The sequence below is a fragment of the Rhinatrema bivittatum genome, chromosome 4 (genome assembly GCF_901001135.1).
Source record: "Rhinatrema bivittatum chromosome 4, aRhiBiv1.1, whole genome shotgun sequence".
Lineage (NCBI taxonomy): Eukaryota > Metazoa > Chordata > Amphibia > Gymnophiona > Rhinatrematidae > Rhinatrema > Rhinatrema bivittatum.
Genome location: NC_042618.1, coordinates 272768646 through 272786438, shown reverse-complemented (window position 1 = coordinate 272786438; position 17793 = coordinate 272768646). Strand labels below are relative to the sequence as shown.

At 44.6% G+C, this 17793-nt stretch overlaps 1 protein-coding gene across 4 annotated transcripts in view; it reads left to right on the top strand.

The window, feature by feature from the left end:
* The window catches only part of SAMM50 (SAMM50 sorting and assembly machinery component), a 209052-nt gene that overhangs the window by 94296 nt on the left and 96963 nt on the right, over window positions 1-17793 (top strand). The window lies entirely within an intron of this gene.

The following is a 17793-nucleotide window of genomic DNA, read 5'->3' as shown; positions in this document are numbered from 1 at the left end:
GCACCCTAGTCCTTCTATTATAAGAGAGAGTAAATAACCGATTCACTTTACCCGTTCTAGACCTCTCATGATCTTAAAAGACCTCTATCATATCTCCCCTCAGCCGTCTCTTCTCCAAGCTGACAGCCCTAACCACTTTAGCCTTTCCTCATAGGGGAGCTGTTCAATCCCCTTTATCATTTTGGTTGCCCTTCTCTGTATCTTCACTATTTCAACTATATCTTTTTTGAGATGCGGCGACCAGAATTGTACACAGTATTCAAGGTGCAGTCTCAACATGGAGCGATACAGAGGCATTATGACATTTTCCGTTCTCTTAACCATTCTCTTCCTAATAATTCCTAACATTCTGTTTGCTTTTTTGACTGCTGCAGCACACTGAGCAACGGTTTTAAAGTATTATTCACTATGATGCCTAGATCTTTTTCCTGGGTGGTAGCTCCCTAATATGGAACCTAACATCGTGTAACTACAGCAAGGGTTATTTTTCCCTATATGCAACACCTTGCACTTGTCCACATTAAATTTCATCTGCCATTTGGAGGCTTCTAAGAAAACTAAAAAGTCATAGGATAGGAGACGGTCTGTTTGTGGATTGCAAGTTGTGTGTTGGGGAAGAGAATAGTAATAGTATGCTATCATCCACCTGGCCGAAATGGTGAGATGGACAGTGAAATGCTAAGAGAAATTAGGGAAGCTAACGAAACTGGTAGGACAGTAATAATGGGAGATTTCAGGTACCGCAATATTGACTGGGTAAAACATCAGGGCATGCTAGAGAGAGAAAGTTCTTGGATGGAATAAAAGGCAGTTTTATGGAGCAATTGGTTCAGGAACCGGCGAGAGAGCAATTTTAGATCTAATTCTCAGTGGAGCACAGGATTTGATGAGAGAGGTAACAGTGGTGGAGCTGCTTGGCAATAGTGACCATAATATGATCAAATTTGAATTAATGACTGGAAAGGGGACAGTATGTAAATTCACAGCTCTAGCGCTAAACTTTAAAAAGGGAAACTTTGATAAAATGAGAAAAAAGTTAAAAACAAAACAAAACTGAAAGGGGTAGCTACAAAGGTTAAAAAGTGTACAACAGGCATTGACATTATTACAAAATATCATCCCAGAAGCTCAGACCAGATGTATTCTATGCATTAAGAAGGAAGGCAAAATGATTACCAGCATGGTTAAAAGGTGAGGTGAGGGGAGAGTTGACGTCACCCGCTGCGATGGCCGCCTGAGATCGGTGCGCTCCCCTCCGCCGACTGCAATCTCCTCCCAACGCGGGAACGACCGGCTTAATATTTCAAAAAATTAGCAATTCCGGATCTTCAGACCCTGGAGATGTCCGTGGCAAAGAAAAAACCGGCCCTAAACTGCTTCTCGTTCGCGTCGGCGTCCACAGCTGCGGCCCTGGCTAGTGAAGAAGGGGACAAAATGGCGCCGGCTCAAGAAACCGCGGAAGCCCCAGAGGTGCTAGGCGAGAATGGCGACATGGCGGTCCCCACCAGGTTAGAATTTAGGACCTGGTTCCAGGAGATCCGGGGCGATATGGCCCGATATCGTGAGGAACCTGGGGCTATGTTTACAGGAATCAAGAAGGAGGTACAGGAGATAGGAAGACGGGTGGACGAAGCGGAAGCAGGCCTGCAGGAGACGCAGACAGAGATGGAGAGGGTTCAGGATGAACAAGGGAAAATCAGAGAAACACAGGAGGAGCTTCAGAGGCATATAGAAGATCTGGAGAACAGAGCTAGGAGGGTGAACCTCCGTTTTCGTGGTATACCCGAAGGAGATGAATTCAGAGACAGTGCACAGGTGGTACAAAGTATTTGTTCTCAACTCCTGGACCCGGAGGGCAAGGCGGAGCGGCCCAGGGAGGTAGTACTAGAGCGGGCCCACAGGACCTTTGGCACCCCACGGAACAATCTTCTGAGAGACATTGTGGCTTGTTTCCACAGCTTTTTGGTTAAGGAGCAAGTGGCTCAGGCTGCCAGAGCACTGGGCACTATTATGTGGAAGGGCCACAAGATTGAGATATTCCAGGACTTAGCCATCTCCACTATAAAGAAGCGCAGGGCCTTCCGTGATGTCATCTTCATCCTCCGGTCTCACAATATAAAGAATCGCTGGCTTTTCCCGTTTGGATTACAATTCACCATCAGCGGGGTGGTCTCCCGAGTGCACCAGGTTATGGAAGCCGAGGACATACTTCGAGCTGCGGGGCTACTCGACCAGCCACCGGAGGGGACCATGGTGCTGTCCAGGGATGACGGCAAGCGCGGAGGCCAGAGACCCAGATGGCAGCGCGTAGACACGGGCCGAGGGCGACTGAGCCGGAGATCGGGAGGCAACACTGCACTAGAGGAACCCGGATAAGACTTTGGGGGTTTGCCTTTGCGATACCAGTACCTGGGCCAGGATTTTTTCTAACACCCTGGTAAAGGTGGTAGTGTCCGGGCAGTCTGAACTGTGGCTGTACTGGTACTTGCTACCGACCGGGAGGTATAATTATCTGCTGTTTCACCGGTTGTTCTAAGTTAAGATTGTTATAGGAACGGTTTGGTTCCATGGTTCATGTGGGGGAGTTTTCAGATCATATGTTTTACAAGAGGAGGGGGGTAGTTGCAGGTCAAGGGAAGGTGGGAAACGTCAGCTCTCTCATGAGAAAGAACCACGAAGTGGAGAGTGGTTGTCAGAAGGGAAGGGAGGGGGGGGGGTGGGAGGGGGGGCTGAGGCGGTGTGGTTGGATCTGTCTCTCAATTATAGCTTGTATACTCTGGGTCTCCTGCTTATGTATAGGATGTCATTTGGAAGCGGGGGGGATAATTTCAGCGTGGTATTTCAGTCACTGTTCCCATGGCTTTGGAGACTTTAAATATTGCCTCCCTGAATGTAAAAGGCCTCAACACCTATCATAAACGTCAGACTTTCATAAAGGACATGACATCTGCAAAGGCGGATATTATCTTTAGTCAGGAGACTCATATCAGGAAGCGACACGAGAGGTTACTTCCTACTAAAGGGTTTCCGCAGGTTTTCCACGCGGCAGCTACAGCGCAACGCAAATACACCGGGGTGGGAATATTCTTTGCTAAATCTCTGGTCGCTGATATTCTTTCGGTGGTTAGAGACACAGAGGGACGATATATTCTTTTGAAAGCTAAAATTAATGAAGTGCTGTTTACTTTCCTGAATGTTTATGCCCCAAATACAGATCAATCCTCATTTTTTAACAAACTGTCCACAGTTCTTAGTGAAGGGCAGAAGGGCATCTAATTGTGGGCGGGCGATTTTAATTTCACACGCTACCCATACCTAGACAACACTGGTGGTGGGGGAGTAGGGAGCAGAATTACTAGGCAAGCTTTAAAAAATCTAATAGCGGATAGGGGCCTAGTAGATGTGTGGCGATTACGTAACCCCACGTCCCGTAATTACACTTCTTTTCAGCCCCGCATAAGTCATACTCCCGGACATAGGAATCATATCTTGGTCGGACCATGCACCCATTTGGATCAGGCTTTCCTTGGGCAGCCCCCAGACGGGTGTCAAATTTTGGAGACTGAATGATAGATTGTTGGATGATAAGCACTTTGTGGAAACGATGCAGGTCAAGATAGCTCAATTTTTAGAGACCAACGATAATGGGGAAGTCACCCTGGGGGTGTTGTGGGACAGTTTGAAGGCCTATGTGCGGGGTCTTTTCATTGCTAGGGCAACATATGTAAAAAAGGAGAGGGCAAGGGAACGACTGTTGTTAATGGACAGGATTTCACGGTTAGAGCTGCAGCATAAACGTACCCTTGATCCTAGCATTCTAGGGAAACTTACAGAGTCCAGGGGGGCGTTACAAGCCATGGATATGGACACGATAGCGTTTCAACTGCAGAGGTTGCGGCAACGACATTTTGAGTGGGGAAATAAAGCGGGGAGACAATTGGCTAGAAAGCTAAAAGAGCAAGCATCACACTCACAAATCATCAAGATCAAAGGACCTCAGGGCCAATATGTGTATTCCCAAAAGGAAATTGGGACTTGTTTTAATCAGTTCTACCGTACATTATATGATGTAGAGCAGCGGTGTACTCCGCAGGAGATTGCACAATTCCTTCAGGATACAACACTTCCTGTCCTATCGGATGAACTAAGACGCCCACTTAATGAGGAAATTAGAGAGGGGGAGGTGTCCCTGATTATTAAAGACCTTAAATTGGGGAAAGCACCTGGACTGGACGGCTTTACCGGGAAATTTTATAAGACCTTCAGCTCAGAATTAATATCCCCGTTAGTGTCCATGTTCAACGCACTACGTACCGATGGGAGCCTCTCTACTGAATCCAATACTGCGGGAATTACGATCTTGGCTAAGCCGGGCAGGGATCACACGCTTTGTGGCTCCTATCATCCAATCTCGCTGATTAATATCGATTTGAAAATATTAGCGAGGGCACTGGCAATCCGGCTGGGGAGGGTAGCGCCCGGGTTGGTGCATAGTGATCAGTCAGGGTTTATCCCTGGGCGCTTGGCGTCGGATAATGTGCGAAGGGTGGTAGAATTGATGTGGTGGGCCCAAACTAAACGCATACCAGCAGCACTGTTAACAATCGACGCTGAAAAGGCGTTCGATCGGGTGCATTGGCCTTACCTATTCCAAGTTCTAGAGGTTATGGGATTGGGGAATTCTTTCTCACCTGGATTAGCAAACTGTATGGGAACCCCCAAGCCAGGATTAAAATCAACGGGGCTTACTCGGAACCCTTTAGGGTAAGGCGGGGCACGCGACAAGGCTGTCCTTTATCGCCATTATTGTTCGCTCTCTCTTTGGAGCCACTTGCAGAGAGAATTCGCTGCCATCCTGATATCCATGGTATAAAGGTCAAGGATGTATCCTATAAGATCACGCTTTTTGCTGATGACTTATTATTTACTGTTTCACAGCCGGAGGCGTCATTACCTTTGTTGCTGGAGGAAATGCGTACATTTGGCAGGTTGTCTGGCTTCAAAATTAACGCAGACAAATCAGAATTGTTAAATGTCTCGCCACCTGCAGCTCAGAACGCCATGGTGGGCAGCAAACTGCCTTTCCGTATTGCTAAAGCCTCCATTAAATATCTGGGAGTTAAGATTGGGACCCACCTGGTGGATCTATTCAGTTTAAATTACGATGCTTTGTTGTCCTGCATCCAACAAGATTTAGCCCGGTGGGATAGGTCAGATCTTACTTGGTTTGGCAGGGTGGCAGCAGTTAAGATGAACATCTTACCATGATTTTGCTATATGTTCCAAACATTACCCGTAGCGATCCCGGAAGGGTCAATGAGAATATGGCAAAGGAAACTTTCAGTTTATATGGAAGAGGAAACCTCCCAGGGTATCTCGTCATATTTTATATAAGGACAAGTCACGAGGTGGTCTTAACATCCCCAATCTCCAATGGTACTACTCAGCCACCATGCTTGGAGTGGTCATTAGCTGGCACTCTAGAGACAGCTCGAAGACGTGGGTGGCCATCGAGCAGGCAGGATCGGAGCCTATTTTGTTAGCTTCTCGGGTGTGGTGTCTCGATATGGGGAAGGGCGTGCCTCATTCACTTACTCCATTTACCCAAGCAGTCTTACGACACTGGGCAAAATGGAGGGGGCGTATGGTGGGGGACAAGAGTATCTACCATTTGACTACCTTTCTGATGCACCCACGCTTCACTCCAGGGCAGGATTTAGCATTTGTCCGGAGGTGGAGGCAATTGGGGACCACTACTGCGGGACAATTTTTTCAGGGCTCCCAGTTGATTTCGGCCGTAGACTTGCAAGATGACTATGTATTGACGCCCAATGATATGCATGCCTACCGGCAAATTATACATTTTTTACGTTCCGAAGGGGCACCTGGTGCATTGCTCAAAGGCAAGTCTTTATTTGAATCATTTTGCGTCCAGACTGGGCCACTAGCCAAGCCTATATCTCGGCTATATATGCTTATTAATAGCGGCCCTAAACTTTTTTTTTTTTTTATTTTTTTATTTATTTATTATTTTTATATACCGACATTCATCTCAATTGGGATATCACACCGGTTTACATTCAGGTACTGTAGGTATTTCTCTATCCCCAGAGGGCTTACAATCTAAGTTTTTGTACCTGAGGCAATGGAGGGTAAAGTGACTTGCCCAAGGTCACAAGGAGTGACAGCGGGACTTGAACCCTGGTCTCCTGGTTCATAGTCCACTGCTCTAACCACTAGGCCATTCCTCCTCCCAGATAAGATGGGAAGGTGATCTTGGGCAAGCCCTTTCAGACTTGGAATGGGACCAATGTCACATGGTGGTGGGTCGGACCTCTATCTCGGCCACTATTAAAGAGAATGGCTACAAATTACTGTACAGATGGTATATGGCCCCTGAAAGGTTACAACGCATACGACCCCGGTCGAGTGATAGATGCTGGCGTCAGTGTGGGGAGAGGGGTACATTCTTTCATATGTGGTGGCTATGTAATGAGGTGCAGGGTCTATGGGCTGAAGTGACCCGGTACACATCTATGATCTTGGGGGTAGACATACCGCTCGACCCAAAGGGCTGTTTACTAGGCTTGGTTGGGGGGGTTGGCAGTGAAAAACAGCGGAGGTTGGCCCTGCAAATTTTTGTGGCTACACGGTGCAAAATTGCGTTCAGGTGGAAGGCTGATAAGGCGCCAAATTTTTCAAATGTCATTGCTCGACTAGACAGAGTTTACCAGATGGAATATCTTACAGCCGTGCACCATGATCGAGTCAATAAATTTTTTGCTATATGGGAACCCTACCGAGAGTGGAAGACTAAACAGCAATGACCCTTCTTTGCACCCAGTTGGGTTAATATGCATTAGGGAAGGGGTTGGGAGGGGAAGGTGAAAAAGGGGGGGGGGGGGGGGAAAGGTCTAGCCTCAGGCTGTTTGATACGCTTAAATGATGACAGAACTCTTGGTATTGTAAATACAGTTTATTTGTTCCTTGGTATGTAATCCAGTACCCTCTGTTAGAGTTTGGGGCCTGTTATCTTACTACTGTATAAAGGACAGTATACATAATGTATATGTTCATGACTGTTCTCTATATGCAGGCTTGTTACGCCTTTGGTTCTGTACGAGCATAAATAAAAAATTTCAAAAAAAAAAAAAAGGTGAGGTGAAAGAGGCTATTTTAGCCAAAAGATCTTCATTCAAAAATTGGAAAAAGGATCCTTCAGAAGAAAACAGGATAAAGCATAAGCATTAGCAAGTTAAATGTAAGACGTTGATAAGACAGGCTAAGAAAAAATTTGAAAAGAAGTTGGCCATAGAGGCAAAATCTCACAATAAAAACTTTTAAAAATATATCTGAAGCAGAAATCCTGCAAGGGAGTTGGTTGGACCTGTTATATGATCAAGGGGTTAAAGGGGCACTTAGAGAAGAAATTTCTTTGCTTCAGTGTTTATTGAAGAGGATGTTGAAGAGATACCCGTTCCAGAGAAGGTTTCATGGGTGATGATTCTGATCAACTGAACCATATCACGATGTACCTGAAGATGGCCAATGTGACCCCTCTATTTAAAAAGGGATCAAGGGGTGATCCGTGAAACTTGTAAGAATACCCAGCGCTGAATTACACCTAGTGGATTGATAGCACTATGAAGCACTATTATAACTAACCAGAGAATCAGCCAGCACAAGATGACATCATTCCTGAGAAAACGGAAGTTAACTTGGTCTTATTCTCTGCTAATGATAACAAGAGGTTCCTGCCCATAGTAAGAGCATGCACACATACTAAAATTTATTGATTGGCTATGAGGGAATGGGCTGGCTTTTGGAGACATCTGTTAATTGGTTGGACAAAACCCTTATATTGAACACGCACGTCAGATCTTTGAGCAAGCTTAGAATTATATTCCACTTGTTTTGTGTTGCTTCTGCTCCTGGAGGAATCTCCTCCTTCATAAATAAAACTTCTACTTTTATAACTGTTTGGAGCTGGTATTCATTGAGTTAATTAGTCATAGGTTACCACCATTAACAAACTATATACTGGTGAGCCTGACTTCAGTGCCGGGAAAAATTGTGGAAACTGTTATAAAGAATAAAATCACAAAACATTTAGATAGACATGGTTTGATGGGACACAACCAACACTGATTTATCCAAGGAAAGTCTTGCCTGACAAATCTCATAATTCTTTTGAAGGGGTGAATAAACATGTGCACAAAGGTGAACCGGTAGATGTGGTGTATTTGGATTTCCAGAAGGCGTTCGCATGAGAGGCTTCTAAGAAAACTAAAACGTCATAGGATAGACGATGTCTGTTTGTGGATTGCAAGTTGGTTAAAAGACAAGAAATAGAGTGGGATTAAGTAGGCAGTTTTCACAGTGCAAACAGGTAAATAGTGGAGTGCCTCAGGGATCTGTTCTCGGACCGGTGCTTTTTTAATATATTTATAAATGATTTGAAAGGGGTACGACGAGTGAGGTGATCAAATTTGCGGATGACAAAATTATGCAGAGTAGTGAAATCTCAAGCGGATTGTGATGAATTGCAAGAGGACCTTGAGAGACTGGAAGATTGGACTTCCAAATGGCAGATGAAATTTAATGTGGACAAGTGCAAAGTGATGTATATAGGGAAAAATACCCTTGAATAGTTGCACAATGTTAGGTTCTATCTTAGGAGTTACTACCCAGGAAAGAGATCTAGGCATCATAGTGGATAATACATTGAAATTATCAGCCCAGTGTGCTGAGGCGATCAAAAAAAGCAAACAATGTTAGGAATTATTAGGAAGGGAATAGAAAATAAAATGGAGGATGTCATAATGCCTCTGTATCGCTCCATGGTGAGACCACACCTTGAATACTGTGTGCAATTCTAGTCACTGCATCTCAAAAAAGATAGTTTCACTGGAGAAAGTGCAGAGAATGGCGACCAAAATGATATGGGGCATGGAACTGCTGCCCTAAAGAGGAAAGGTTAAAGAAGTTAGGGCTGTTCAGTTTGGAGAAGAGACGACTGAGGGGGGGATATGATAGAAGTCTACAAAATCATGAAAGGACTTGAACAAGTTAATGTAAATAGGTTATTTACTCTCTAAGATAATAGAAGGACCAGGGGGCACTCCATGACATTAGCAAGTAGCTCATTTAAAACAAATCAAAGAAAATTCTTATTCACTCAGCGTATAATTAAACTCTGGAATTCATTGCCAGAAAATGTGGTTTCAGTAATTAGTGTTACTCGGTTTAAAAAGGTTTGGATAAGTTCCTAGAGATTAAATCCATAAATTGCTATTATGGTAATTAATAAGCAGTCATTGCTTGTGATTTATCTAATGTTTGGGTGCTTGCCAGGTATTTGTGACTTGGATTGGCCACTGTTGGAAACAGGATAGTGGGCTTGATGGACCCTTGGTCTGATCTAGTATGGCATATCTTATGTACTGGATGCAGCGAGAAATGTGGTAAAACTCTGTTGCTGCCCAGCTCGGCTTTAGGGGTTGTAGGTGAGTTAGGAAGTTGGGGATATAGATTCTGAGTGGGGTAGGAGGGTGAGGGGGGGGGGGCGGAGGGGGCCAAGAGCCAAACATTAAATTTAAATATCTGGAGTTGGGGGTATTACTAGGCTGTCTTTAAATTTTGGGAAGAGGGTATCAGGCACTTTGCCACAACCATTTTTAAATTATTTTGCGGGTTGAGAGATCAGGCCTGTTTTCCTAAGAAATTTTTTTTTTGTAATTAACTAGCTATGTTCAGAATATAGCTGGTTAGATTTATTTGTGTATTTAGCTCATTCCTTTTCATTGGTAGCTCAAGGTGATTTACATTTAGGCACAGTAAGTATTTTTAAAGATATTCAGGTACATTTACCTGGCTATCTTGAGGTGAGTATATTGAGCAGAAGAGTAGTCATACTGAATTTTCAGCTGATATTATCTCAGATAACTTTGCCCGAGAAGGTTTCTTTTCTTTTTTTTTTTTTTTTTTTTTTTTAACTTACCCGCTGTATTCAGAATGTAACCGGTTATATTTCAAGTTATCTGGGTAAGTGTACCCGGATAGCTCTAGACCTGCTCTGGACAGCATCCAGACTTATCCAGATAAACTTAATCCAGATAGCGCATGGTTCGGAGAGAGGTATCTTCAAAGGATACTAATGATGCATTAGAATTAGGGCATCCCGACAGTGAGTTTAGTTACTGTCCAAGTGCCTGTAACTAAAACCTCACCTGAGCTAAAAAATTCTAACCTATCCTTATCAATTAAAAAGCAGAATGATAATACAAACATTTCAAAGTTTGTTTGTATGCTAATGCCAGAAATCTAAGAAGTAAGATGAGAGAATTAGAATGTATAGCAGTGAATGATGACATTTATTTATTTATTTATTTATTTATTTATTTATTTATTTATTTATTTTTAGTTTTTATATACCGATGTTCCTGTAAAGAATACATATCGCACCGGTTTACAAGGAACTGAACAGTCGCCTCCAGGGCGGAAATACATTAAAACAGTCGCCTCAAGGCAGAATACATTAACACAAGTATACAGAATACATTAACACAAGTATACAGGAAAACTATTAAAAGAGAACTTTCATAAACTCAATTAAATGTAACTGTGAACCATAAATCAGGAACCATAAATCAGGAACATATGTACAGACATATGTACATATGACATATGTACAGACATATGACATATGTACAGACATAGACTTAATTGGCATTTCAGAGACATGGTGGAAAGAGGATAACCAATGGGACAGTGCTATACCAGGGTACAAATTATATCGCAATGACAGAGAGGAGCACCCAGGAGGAGGTGTGGCGCTTTATGTCCGGGATGGCATAGAGTCCAACAGGATAAACATCCTGCATGAGACTAAATACAAAATTGAATCTTTATGGGTAGAAATCCCTTGTATGTCGGGGAAGACTGTAGTGATATGGGTATACTACCGTCCACCTGGTCAAGATGGTGAGACAGACAGTGAAATGCTAAGAGAAATTAGGGAAGCTAACCAAATTGGTAGTGCAGTAATAATGGGAGACTTCAGTTACCCCAATATTACATAGAAATGAAATGAAATGATGGCAGAAGAAGATCAAACGGCCCATCCAGTCTGCCCAGCAAGCTACGCACTTTATCCTTTTTTTTTTTCCTTCCTTTTTCTCTCTCACACCTGTTACTCTTGGCTTCCAGTACCCTCCAGCCCTATTTCCCCTCCACCCCACCACCAATGTAGAGAGCATCGCCGGATCTGCATCCAAGTGAACATCCAGGTCAATTAGGCGTAGCAACCTCTGCAACAAGCAGGCCACATCCCTGCCCCTGTCCACCCAGACTATACGATCCAGACCCCGTTGGTTGCCATCCACACCCAGATCTTCCCTTCCACATTCCCCCTGCCGGGTAAATGTATCATCGGAACACGCTAGAGAGATAACGTTCCTGGATGGAATAAATGATAGCTTTATGGAGCAATTGGTTCAGGAACCAACGAGAGAGGGAGCAATTTTAGATCTAATTCTCAGTGGAGCACAGGACTTGGTGAGAGAGGTAACTGTGATGGAGCCGCTTGGCAATAGTGATCATAATATGATCAAATTTGATTTAATGACTGGAAGAGGAACAGTGTGCAAATCCAAGGCTCTCGTGCTAAACTTTCAAAAGGGAAACTTTGATAAAATGAGAAAAATTGTTAGAAAAAAACTGAAAGGAGCAGCTACAAAAGTAAAAAATGTTCAAGAGGTGTGGTCATTGTTAAAAAAAAAATACTATTCTAGAAGCACAGTCTAGATGTATTCCACACATTAAGAAAGGTGGAAAGAAGGCAAAACGATTACCGGCATGGTTAAAAGGGGAGGTGAAAGAAGCTATTTTAGCCAAAAGATCTTCATTCAAATATTGGAAGAAGGATCCAACAGAAGAAAATAGGGTAAAGCATAAACGTTGGCAAGTTAAATGTAAGTCATTGATAAGACAGGATAGAGAGAATTTGAAAAGAAGTTGGCTGTAGAGGCAAAAACCCACAGTAAAAACCTTTTTAAATATATCCGAAGCAGAAAGCCTGTGAGGGAGTCAGTTGGACCGTTAGATGATCGAGGGGTTAAAGGGGCACTTAGAGAAGATAAGGCCATCGCAGAAAGATTAAATGATTTCTTTGCTTCGTTGTTTACTGAAGAGGATGTTGGGGAGGAACTGTAATGGAGAAGGTTTTCATGAGTAATGATTCAGATGGACTGAATCAAATCACGGTGAACCTAGAAGATGTGGTAGGCCTGATTGACAAACTGAAGAGTAATAAATCAGCTGGACCAGATGGTATACACCCCAGAATTCTGAAGGAACTAAAAAATGAAATTTCAGACCTATTAGTAAAAATTTGTAACCTATGATTAAAATCATCCATTGTACCTGAAGACTGGAGGATAGCAAATGTAACCCCAATATTTAAAAAGGGTTCCAGGGGCGATCCGCGAAACTACAGACCGGTTAGCATGACTTCAGTGCCAGGAAAAATAGTGGAAAGTGTTCTAAACATCAAAATCACAGAACATATAGAAAGACATGATTTAATGGAACAAAGTCAGCATGGCTTTACCCAGGGCAAGTCTTGCCTCACAAATCTGCTTCACTTTTTTGAAGGAGTTAATAAACATGTGGATAAAGGTGAACCGGTAGATGTAGTATACTTGGATTTTCAGAAGGCGTTTGATAAAGTTCCTCATGAGAGGCTTCTAGAAAAAGTAAAAAGTCATGGGATAGGTGGCGATGTCCTTTCGTGGATTGCAAACTGGCTAAAAGACAGGAAACAGAGAGTAGGATTAAATGGACAATTTTCTCAGTGGAAGGGAGTGGACAGTGGTGTGCCTCAGGGATCTGTATTGGGACCCTTACTTTTCAATATATTTATAAACGATCTGGAAAGAAATACAACGAATGAGATAATCAAATTTGCAGATGACACAAAATTGTTCAGAGTAGTTAAATCACAAGCAGATTGTGATAAATTACAGGAAGACCATGTGAGACTGGAAAATTGGGCATCCAAATGGCAGATGAAATTTAATGTGGATAAGTGCAAGGTGATGCATATAGGGAAAAATAACCCATGCTATAATTACACAATGTTGGGTTCCATATTAGGTGCTACAACCCAAGAAAGAGATCTAGGCGTCATAGTGGATAACACATTGAAATCGTCAGTTCAGTGTGCTGCGGCAGTCAAAAAAGCAAACAGAATGTTGGGAATTATTAGAAAGGGAATGGTGAATAAAACGGAAAATGTCATAATGCCTCTGTATCGCTCCATGGTGAGACCACACCTTAGAAACATAGAAACATAGAAACATAGAAATGACGGCAGAAGAAGACCGAATGGCCCATCCAGTCTGCCCAGCAAGCCTCACACATTTTTTTCTCTCATTCTTATCTGTTACTCTTAGCTCCTTGTTCTATTCCCCTTCCACCCCCACCATTAATGTAGAGAGCAGTGATGGAGCTGCATGCAAGTGAAATATCTAGCTTGATTAGTTAGGGGTAGTAGGGGCAGTAACTGCCGCGATAAGCAAGCTACACCCATGCTTATTTGTTTTACCTAGACTATGTTGTACAGCTCTTGTTGGTTTTTTTTTACTTCTCCCCTGCTGTAGAAGCAGAGAGCCATGCTGGATATGCATTGAAAGTGAAGTATCAGGCACATTTGGTTTGGGGTAGTAACCGCCGTAACAAGCCAGCTACTCCTCGCTTTGTGATTGCGAATCCTTTTTTTCTTCACCCCTGTTGTTGAAGCTATGCAGGATATGCGTGAAGCATCAGTTTTTTGTTTTTGTTTTATTTTTCCCCCTGCCGTTGTTTGTTTGTTTGTTAATTTTTTTTTCCCCTGCCGTTGAAGCAGAGAGCTATGCTGGAAATGCGTGATGTATCAGTCTTTCTCCCATGCCGATGCAGCAGAGAACCATGCTGGATATGCATGGAAAGTGAAGTATCAGGCACATTTGGTTTGGGGTAGTAACCGCCGTAACAAGCCAGCTACTCCCCTCTTTGTGAGTGCAAATCCTTTTTTTCCATTACCTCTTGCTGTTGAATCTTAGAGCGATGTAGGAGTCACAGTAAGCATGTGTATGTTTATTTAATAAGGGTATTGTGTCAATAGCCATCATTCTGGCGAGTCACCCACTCTTCATTGGCGGCCTCTTGACTTTATTGATCCGCAGTGTTTATCCCACGCCCCTTTGAAGTCTTTCACAGTTCTGGTCTTCACCACTTCCTCCGGAAGGGCATTCCAGGCATCCACCACCCTCTCCGTGAAGAAATACTTCCTGACATTGGTTCTGAATCTTCCTCCCTGGAGCCTCAAATCATGACCCCTGGTTCTGCTGATTATTTTCCTACGGAAGAGGTTTGTCGTTGTTTTTGGATCATTAAAACCTTTCAAGTATCTGAAAGTCTGTATCATATCACCTCTGCTCCTCCTCTCCTCCAGGGTGTACATATTTAGATTCTTCAATCTCTCCTCGTACGTCATCCTATGAAGATCCTCCACCTTCCTGGTCGCCCTTCTCTGTACCGCTTCCATCTTGTCTTTGTCTTTTTGTAGATACGGTCTCCAGAACTGAACACAGTACTCCAGGTGAGGCCTCACCAAGGACCTGTACAAGGGAATAATCACTTCCCTTTTCTTACTTGATATTCCTCTCTCTATGCAGCCCAGCATTCTTCTGGCTTTTGCTATCGCCCTTGTCGCATTGTTTTGCTGTCTTCACATCATTAGACACTATCACCCCAAGGTCCCCTCTCCTGCTCCGTGCACATCAGCCTTTCCCCCCCCCATCGAGTACAGTTCATTCGGATTTCCACTCCCCATATGCATGACTTTGCACTTCTTGGCATTGAATCTCAGCTGCCATATCTTAGACCACTCTTCCAGTTTCCTTAGATCCCATCTCATTCTCTCCACTCCTTCCGGCGTGTCCACTCTGTTGCAGATCTTAGTGTCATCCGCAAAAAGACAAACCTTACCTTCTATCCCGTCCGCAATGTCGCTCACAAAGATATTGAACAGGACCGGTCCCAACACCGATCCTTGCGGCACACCACTTAAAACCGCTCTCTCTTCAGAGAAGGCTCCATTTACCATCACACATTGTTTTCTGTCCGTCAACCAATTTGCAATCCAGGTCACCACCTCGGCACTCACTCCCAAGCTTCTCGTTTTATTCACCAGTCTCCTGTGCGGAACCGTATCAAAAGCTTTGCTGAAATCCAAGTAGATGACATCTAGTGCTCTTCCTTGATCCAATTCCTTGGTTACCCAGTCAAAAAAGTCAATCAAATTTGTCTGACAGGATCTTCCCCTGGTGAATCCATGCTGCCTCTGGTCCATCAATTCTCCAGACTGTAGATAGTTCACTATTCTCTCTTTCAGCAGTGACTCCATTACTTTTCCCACCACCGAAGTGAGGCTAACCGGTCTGTAGTTGCCTGCCTCTTCCCTGTTCCCACTCTTGTGAAGCGGGACCACCACCGCTCTTCTCCAATCACTCGGCACCACTCCCGTTTCTAGGGATCTATTGAACAGGTCACACAGCGGTCACACCTTGAATACTGTGTACAGTTCTGGTCGCCGCATCTCAAAAAAGATATAATTGCGATGGAGAAGGTACAGAGAAGGGCTACCAAAATGATAAGGGGAATGGAACAGCTCCCCTATGAGGAAAGACTAAAGAGGTTAGGACTTTTCAGCTTGGAGAAGAGACGGCTGAGGGGGGATATGATAGAGGTGTTTAAAATCATGAGAGGTCTAGAACGGGTAGATGTGAATCGGTTATTTACTCTTTCGGATAGTAGAAAGACTAGGGGGCACTCCATGAAGTTAGCATGGGGCACATTTAAAACTAATCGGAGAAAGTTCTTTTTTACTCAACGCACAATTAAACTCTGGAATTTGTTGCCAGAGGATGTGGTTAGTGCAGTTAGTATAGCTGTGTTTAAAAAAGGATTGGATAAGTTCTTGGAGGAGAAGTCCATTACCTACTATTAAGTTCACTTAGAGAATAGCCACTGCCATTAGCAATGGTAACATGGAATAGACTTAGTTTTTGGGTACTTGCCAGGTTCTTATGGCCTGGATTGGCCACTGTTGGAAACAGGATGCTGGGCTTGATGGACCCTTGGTCTGACCCAGTATGGCATTTTCTTATGTTCTTATCCAGCTACGTTTAAGCCCTGTTCCCAAAACACCCCTGCCCTACCTCCTCTTTTTCTTTTTTCTTTTTTTTTTTTAATACAAGTAAGTTTTAGCCAGGTAATGACATATCTGGCTAAAATTTCTTTTATAATTTATACAGAAGCGAGCCGTGCGCACAATGTCGCGCGCCCAAGTACCGTGCGTACAAGCAACGCGCATAGCCACATGCTTACTGTGCCAGGCGCACAACTTCGATCTTTGCGCACATCTCCCTGAGCGTGTACCAATCCAAACGCGCACACCTTCGACGCACCGGAGCGCATAACTAAACCACCTGGGCCCTGCACTTTACGCGCACAAGCCATGGCACCACCGGAGAAGAAGCTCAAGGCTCAGGGCCTTTGCCCAGCATGCCACATTAGAGCTGCACAGCATGAGGAGGCCACGGCCCTGTGTATATAGTGCGAGGAGGCCCTGGGGGATCCAGCCCATGGCCCTCCCCAGCCGGTACCGGGTTCCAGCTTTTCGAACAGTACCCCGGACCTAGCATCCCCCAGCGGGACCCTTCCTCAAACGGGGCTCCCCAGGGACACAGCGCCTCTTAATTTAGACCCAGCATCTATCTCCTGGGTGGAATTCTTCAAAGGCCTGCGTACCTTCATCCACATGCAACCGGGACCTCCGACAATACGGCCACTACCTCCGCCAGAGGACCTGAACATCCCAGGACCCTCTATGCCTAGGGAAGTGATTCCACCGCCCAGAAGCCCCACCTTCGGGGACACTGACAACTCAGATGAGGATTCAGAACCCCTGGAGGAAGAGGAACTCCCTCCGGTGACCGAACACCACTGAACCATGAGGCGCTTCTTCACCAAGGTCGAGGTTCCAGACCTGGTCACACACAGCTCGAAAGAGCTCGCAATCCCGGGCACAAGTGCCTCGGGGGAACCTAAGACGAATCCCCTCCTAGAGGGACTCTCATCATTTCCCACTATTACAAGCCATCCAGCAGCTAATTGACCTGGAATGGGATGCCCCGGAGACTACGTTCAAAGGGGGGCGTGCCCTGGCAGCCATGTACCCTCTGGACCCAGCTGCCAAAGATCTCCAGGCATGTCTGAAAGTGGATGCCATGGTCTGTGCGGTTTCGAAGCGCGCTACTATCCCAGTGGAGGGAGGAGCTGCACTCAAGAATGCTCAAGACAGACGTCTGGAATCCATCCTCAAACAGTCTTTTGATGTCTCCGCTATGTCTTTACAGTTCGCGGCCTGCTGTGCCGTGGTGACACACGCCTGCTTATCACAGACCAGGAACAACACACCTGGGGAAGCCCTGGAACCAGCAGTATCATTCCTCACGGATGCTGCTTCTGATCTGATGTGCACCGCAGCTAAAGGCGTGTCATCAGCCGTGGCAGCCAGAAGTCAACTCTGGCTCTGAAGCTGGTCGGCATACGCATCGTCCAAAACGAGACTCACAAGAATGCCCTTCAAGGGAACCCTCCTTTTCGGAAGCGAACTGGAGAAGCTAGCCAACAAAAGGGGCGAATCTTCATTGCCGTGGCTACCGGAGGACAGGAATAAGAGAAACC